Source organism: Phyllobates terribilis, unplaced genomic scaffold (genome assembly GCF_046119375.1).
Source record: "Phyllobates terribilis strain yellow unplaced genomic scaffold, ASM4611937v1 Scaffold_1__5_contigs__length_1240528914, whole genome shotgun sequence".
NCBI classification, from domain to species: Eukaryota; Metazoa; Chordata; class Amphibia; order Anura; family Dendrobatidae; genus Phyllobates; species Phyllobates terribilis.
This window is the reverse complement of record NW_027362761.1, coordinates 841,326,664-841,334,140: the sequence shown is the minus strand read 5'-3', so window position 1 is coordinate 841,334,140 and position 7,477 is coordinate 841,326,664. Positions and strand designations below refer to the sequence as shown.

At 47.9% G+C, this 7,477-nt stretch overlaps 1 non-coding gene across 1 annotated transcript; it reads left to right on the top strand.

Moving 5' to 3' along the window:
• The first annotated feature begins 351 nt into the window (after positions 1-351).
• On the top strand, positions 352-424 carry TRNAK-UUU (transfer RNA lysine (anticodon UUU)). Its single transcript has one exon. It is a non-coding gene; the product is annotated as a tRNA-Lys (tRNA).
• Positions 425-7,477: the final 7,053 nt, after the last annotated feature.

Here is a 7,477-nt window from a genome sequence, read left to right as displayed (position 1 = left end):
AATTGCCCAAATTTATGGGAACAGTGCTCAAATGACATGGGAACAGCATGGAGAAGACCCCTGGAAGCATTTCTGACTACCAGGTCACTGCTGTCAACAACATTGTCAGAGGTATTACGCCACTTTTGCGGACTCACTATAAAACATACCAAAACAAAACCAAAATGGATTTTCCTTTGAAATATGTTAAGGAACATCCTTTCCACGACATGTCCAATGTATATAAAGCAAAATAAATAACCAAAAACAAAAATACTCCTCCACACCTTGGGCTATGTTCATACGTAGCGTTTTTGATGTGTTTTTGCACTTTTGCATTGCTTTCAACAAAGACAAATGCATTAGGAAGGAGCCTGGATAGCTCAGTCGGTAGAGCATCAGACTTTTAATCTGAGGGTCCAGGGTTCAAGTCCCTGTTCAGGCGATAAGTTTTTAATAGGCTGAACTGGATGGACGCTTGTCTTTTTTCGGCCTTATAAACTATGTAACTATGTAAAATATTCACTGGGAAATGTCATTTTAACATTTTACAACCTTATCTGGCCATGTGGTGTGTGACATCATCAGACACATTCATACAGTGCTGAAAAGACATGGGAACAGCATGGGGAAGACCTCTGGAAGCATTCACTGCCTAAAAGTGTGCCCATCATAAGTGATACTTGGCACATGCGAAGATGCCTCCCGCCATGCACCTGTCGTTGCAGACTTGCAACAATCACCGTCCACATCCTTGTCCCAGTGCAGCATTCAGTTGTCCCTACCCCATTCCTTGGAATGCAAACGCAAGTATGCAGCCACCCACCCACCCACAGGCTTCAATACTATACTGCCAAATTTTTGACAGCTGCTTGCACCTGAAATGTGGCCTTTTAGGCTCGTAGAGGCAGAAGCTTTTCATAACCTCATGTCGGCGGCGGCCGGGTGTCCATACTCTGTCCCCAGCCGCCACTGTTTCTCTCGGTGTCGCCTCTGCCTTCCACAAGCACGGGTCCCACAACATTACCCGTACCCTCCCCAGTGCACTTACTGGGAAGGACAACCTAACCACAAACACGTGGACAGGTGAATGTGGCCAGGGACGGTACTTTGCCAGTCCACAACTTTTTTTTGCTGAGAGTTGTATTTAGCTCGGTGAAAGGACTGGCATAGAGGGAAACCCTATCTACCCTGGGTGTCATTTCTCCCAGGAAGTCCTCTAATGCAGCTTGTTGCAGAAGCAATGGCAGCCCGTCCAACATCAACTCGCACTTGTCGGTGGTGCTTTGACACACACACATCTTTCTTTGCGCATTTAATTTCATGAATACAGAGTTGGACAATGGCCTAATCTGCAATGCGGTTTAAGAAATAACAGGCATTAGCATGTCCGATCCACATTAAAAAAGTATCCATAGAGTGTCCGGGAACCTTCCCCCACGCTTTTCTTAGCCAGGGCTACTTCTCAGCAGGGTTGGACGGGCCCACCTGAGAACCGGAGACTCCTCCGGTGGGCCCTTACTTCTCCTTCAGGAGAGTTCATAGTGCCGAGGTGAGGCCATGATGATGATAGAGGCCACCATTTGCTTAGTTTTCTGTTACTTGGAATGCAAGTGCAAGTATGCAGCCACCCACCCACAGGCCGCAACACTAAACTGCCAGATTTCTGGGCAGCTGCTTGCACTTGAAATATGGCCTTTTAAGCTTGTGGAGGCGGAAGCTTTTCACAACCTCATGCCGGCGGTGGCTGGGTGTCCATACTCGGTCCCCAGCCGCCACTATTTCTACAGGTATCGTCTCCGCCTTCCACAAGCACAGGTCCCACAACATTACCTGTGCCCTCCCCAGTGCACTTACTGGGAAGGATCGCCTAACCACAAACACGTGGACAGGTGAATGTGGCTAGGAACGGTACGGAGCCAGCCCACAACTTTTTTTGCTGACAGTTGTATTTAGCTCGGTGAAAGGACTGGCATAGAGGGAAACCGTATCTACTCCGGCTGTCATTTCTCCGTCACCAGGTTCTGCCCATTGTCACACACGACCATACCTGGCTGTATGTTCAGCGGTGAGAGCCACAGATCAGGCTGCTGTGTTACAGCTTTCAACAACTCTGCATCGCTGGGCGGTTTGTCAATTAAGCATGTTATCTTCAGCACAGCCTGTTGCCACTTGGCCAAGGCAGTGCTGCAGTGCTGTCAGCTTGTGACTGATGTGGTCATTTCGGAGATGGAGGAGGAGGTGCATGAGCTGAACAATGTGATTACATTGAGGTTAAATTGGTGACGCTGTTTTTTATACTAAAGAAAGATCCTATTGTTTTGTTTTTTTTACGTTATTTTTTAAGACAAATGCATTCACCGGGAAATGTCATTTTAACATTTTACAAACATATCTGGCAATGTGGTGTGTGACACATCATCAGACACATCCTGTTTTATTTATGATGGAGGGACTCTGAAAGTCATAAAGCCTATTTTTATAGGGACATCAGACAGCCCTTACTATTCTTAAAAGACCAGCAGTCGGCTCTCGCTATTGTTAGAGAGCCATCAGCCGGCTATGCTTTGTTGTTCCCATTATTAACAAGTGGGTCTCCTATACTGTTATTGCGTATCCAGTGACTGCAAGGACTGCCAAAAATTTGGACGCAACCCAATACCACTTTGAAGAGACATAGAGGAGGGTCTCAGTAAAAAAAAATGTTCCCATTATAAAGGAGCGGGTCTCCTATAGTGGTAATGCCCATGCTGTGACTGAAGGGCAGCAAAAATTTGGGAAAAACCCCACTAAGAATTTAAAGACACACAGAGCAGGGCCACAGTAACAAGTACGACATTTTCCCATTAGAAAGGAGAGAGTCTGCTATACTGTTATAGGGTATGCAGTGAGTCCAACGGCTGACCAATTTTAGGAAAAACCCCACTAAGAATTTAAAAACACACAGAGCAGGGCCACAGTAACAAGTATGGCATGTTCCCATTAGAAAGGAGAGAGTCTGCTATACAGTTATAGGGTATGCAGCGAGTCCAACGGCTGACCAATTTTAGGAAAAACCCCACTAAGAATTTAAAGACATATAGAGCAGGGCTACAGTAACAAGGTACAACATGTTCCCATTATAAAGGAGAGGGTCTGCTATACAGTTATAGGGTATGCAGTGAGTCCAACGGCTGACCAATTTTAGGAAAAACCCCACTAAGAATTTAAAGACACACAGAGCAGGGCCACAGTAACAAGTACGACATGTTCCCATTAGAAAGGATAGAGTCTGCTATACAGTTAGAGGGTATTCAGTGAGTCTAACGGCTGACCAATTTTAGGAAAAACCCCACTAAGAATTTAAAGACACACAGAGCAGGGCCACAGTAACAAGGTACGACATGTTCCAATTAGAAAGGAGAGGGTCTGCTATACAGTTATAGGGTATGCAGTGAGTCGAACGGCTGACCAATTTTAGGAAAAACCCACTAAGAATTTAAAGACACACAGAGCAGGGCCACAGTAATGACAAATTCCCATTAGAAAGGAGAGAGTCTCCCATAGTGTTGGCCTATGCAGTGAATGCAAGGGCTGCCAAAAATTTGGAGGCACTTCAATGCTCCTTGGAAGAGACGTAGAGTAGGGCCTCATAAAAAAATGTTCCCATTAGAAAGGAGTGGGCCTCCTATACTTGTAATGCCCATGCACTAAGTGTATGGGCTGACAAACATTTACCCCTGGGGGGTATACATGAACATACTGTATAAAAAATTTTTTTTTACCGGCATCATAAACACCCTTTAAAAAAATTATGTGGGTGTTGCATCATGGACCACGGTCACCCTGGTGATACTGTGGTGGAGGATGAGGAGAAGGAGGAGGACAAGAGCAAATAGCCAAAATCAGGAAGCGTATACCCATGTGTGGGTGCGAAAAGGTGTATGGAAATACACCTCCCAAGAAAAGACACTGGATTTGAGTTTATGTTACGCTGCTATCATTCGGTGGTGTTGAGAAGTCTGGCCCAATCCAGCCCTTGTTCATTTTTATAAGAGTCAGCCTGTTAGCATTTTCAGTTGACAGGTGGATGCACTTATCAGTTATAATTCCACCAGCGGCACTAAAAACCCGCTGATAAAATGCTGGCGGCAGGGCAGGCCAGGACCTCTAAGTCATAGAGAGCCAGTTCATTCCACATATCCAGCTTGGCTACCCAATAATTATAAGGCACAGCGGAATCATGGAGGACGTTGGTACGGTCAGCAAGGTACTCCCTCAGCATCTTCCCAAACTTTGCACTCCTTGTGAGAGTACCCCGCGCCTCAGGGCCTGTGCGATGGGAGGGTCTGAGAAAACTCTCCCAGAACTTTGACAGTGTTCCCCTGCCTCTGCTGGATTGAAGTTGTGTCTCTCTCGCCTGTACTCCTTGGTTGTCCAACAAAGTGTGCCCTCTGCCGCCAGCGTTTTCAGTTGGGAATTTTTTCAATAGTTCCGCAACAACGGCCTTCTGGTACAGCCCCATTTTTGTAGACCTGTCCGCCACAGGAATAAGAAATATAAAGTTCTCCTTGTAGCGTGGGTCTAGAAGTGTCACCAACCAGTAATGACTGTCACCCAAAATTTTGAGAACGCGAGGGACACAGGAAAGGCAGCGCAACATAAACTCAGCCATGCGTGCCAGACTACTAACAGGCAAGACTTCCGTGTCCTCACCAAGAGGATGACTGTCCATGCTCTCCTCCTCCCCCTCCTCCTCTCTGTCCTCTGGCCATCCACGCTGAACAGACGGTATGACAGCTGTGCAGGTAGTACCGTCTATAGTGCAAGAAACTAGCTCCTGTCCTTCCTCCTCCTCCTCTTCCTCATTGTCACCCAATCCACGTTGGGATGAGATGAGGCTTGGCTGTGTGTAATCACCCTGTATGGTTCCTTGCTCCATCTCATCGTGCTCCGCCTTCAATGCATACTCTTTGATTGTGAGCAGAGAGCGTTTCAGAAGACAGAGAAGTGGGATGGTAATGCTAATTATGGCGTTCACCATCTTTGTGGAGTCCTCAAAGTTTTGGAGGATGGTACATACTGTATGTCTGACATCCATGTCCACTCCTGAGGTCTTAAGTGTGCAGTCTGAACTGAATACTGACGGCCTTGTTGATGCTGGTACTCAACAACTGCCCTCTTCTGCTCACAAATCCTTCCCAACATCTGCAGTGTAGAGTTCCAGCGTGTGGGGACATCACACACCAGTCTGTGAGCCGGAAGCTGCAAACGCTGCTGGAACACTGCAAGGGCAGCGAAAGCTGTAGCTGACTTTCTAAAATGGACACACAGGCGGTGTATTTTAAGAAGCAGATCCAGCAGCTCCGGGTAGGATTTGAGAAACCGCTGAACCACGTGGGTAAGCACATGGGCCAGGCATGGTACATGTGTGAGCTCGCCTCAGAGCCTCCACCAGGTTCTGGCCATTGTCACACACGACCATGCCTGGCTGTAGGTTCAGCGTTGTGAGCCACAGATCTGCCTGCTCTTTCAGAGCTGTCCACAACTCTTCAGGATTGTGCGGTTTTTCACCTAAGCATATTAGCTTCAGCACAGCCTGTTGCCACTTGGCCGAGGCAGTGCTTCAAGCTTGTGACTGATGTGGTCATTTCGGAGATGGATGCTGAAGAGGAGGAGGAGGCTGAGGAGGATGAGGTGCAGGAGCTGTAGACCGTGGGGGCAACCCTGATTGACCTAGGGCCCGCAATCCTTGGCGTCGGGAGGATGTGTTCGGTCCCAAGGTCCGACTGGGTCCCGGCTTCCACTATGTTAACCCAGTGTGCCGTCAGCGAGATGTACCGTCTCTGCCCACAAGCACTTGTCCACGTGTCCGTGGTTAGGTGGACTTTACCGGTAACTGCGTTGTTGAGAGCACGGCTAATGTTTTGGGACACGTGCTTGTGTAATGCGGGGATGGTACACCGGGAGAAATAGTGGCAGCTGGGGACCGAGTACCGAGGGACGGCCGCAGCCTTCAGGTTGCGGAATGCTTCCGTCTCCACGAGCCTAAAAGGCAACATTTCGAGCGCAAGCAGTTGTGAAATGTGAGAATTTAGTAGTGTGGCCTGTGAGGTGTTGGCTGCATATTTGCGCTTGCTTTCCAAGGACTGGGGTATGGACAACTTAACTCTGCGCTGGGACAAGGACATAGACGTGCTTCCTGATGCTGCTACTTGAGAGTGTGCAATGACAGGTGCAGGGCAGGAGGCATCTTTGCATGCACCATGGACAGGGGATTGGCTTGCATGCACAACAGCGGAAGAAGCAATTGTTCCACCCGACACTGTTTCTGGACCCTGGGGTTCAGCCCACAAAGTCAGGTGCTTTGCTGCCATGTGCCTGATCATGCTGGTGGTTGTCAGGCTGGTTGTTTTGCCACCCCTGCTGATGCTGGCCTGGAAGGTGGTGCACATTGCCTTTTTGGGGTTATCGGCAGAGTCTTTAAAAAACAACCAGACTTGGGAAGACCTAACAGTTGTACTGGCATCTTCCTTTGTGTTGGTGTTACGGGGAATGGTTGCCTGCCTTCTTTCTGTGGCCACCACACTGCTTCTTCCTGCCTGTTGGGGTGCTCTGCCTCCCTCCCCCTGTGTGCTGCTGTCCCCGCTCTGCATGTCCTCCTGCCAGGTTGGGTCAGTTACGATATCATCCACCACCTCGTCTTCCACTTCTGCACCCTGGTCCTCCTCCTGACTTTCTGGCAATTGTGTCTCATCATCGTCCACCTCTTGTGACACTTTCCCACCGTCGCCTTTGTGTGACCGTAGCTGCTCAAATATTTGGGCATCACTACTCGCGATCTCCTCTTGCCCCGCTTCAAGTGGACCGGGCGAGAGGCCTGAATCTATAAATGGAAAATTGAACAGCTCTTCAGAGTGTCCAAGTGTGGGATCAGTTGTCTCTAGGTACTCGGCATGGTGGGAGGAAGGAGGATCAGGGTGAGGAATATGTGGTCCAGACTCACGGCTACTGAGACTTGACCGTGTGGAAAACATGGTAGTGGTGGTGGTGGCTAAGTGACTGGAAGCATTATCCGCTATCCAACCAACAACCTTTTGACACTGCTCTGGGTTCAATAGTGGTGTGCTGCGGTTCCCTAGAAATTGGGACATTTTAGGAAATTTTTAATGGAGGCCAGAAATGGCAGTATTTTCTGACAACGTATATGTGATCCGTGTGACGGAGAAAACAGAGTTTTAAATACCTGGCCTGTAGGTAAGTAGTTTGAACAGCAAACTGCTGTGAATTGCTTCACTGACACACTAAAGGAAATTTTTAATGGAGGCCAGAAATGGCAGTATTTTCTGACAATATACAGTACAGACCAAAAGTTTGGACACACCTTCTCATTTAAAGATTTTTCTGTAATTTCATGACTATGAAAATTGTACATTCACACTGAAGGCATCAAAACTATGAATTAACACATGTGGAATTATATACTCTATAAAGTGTGAAGCAACTGAAAATATGTCTT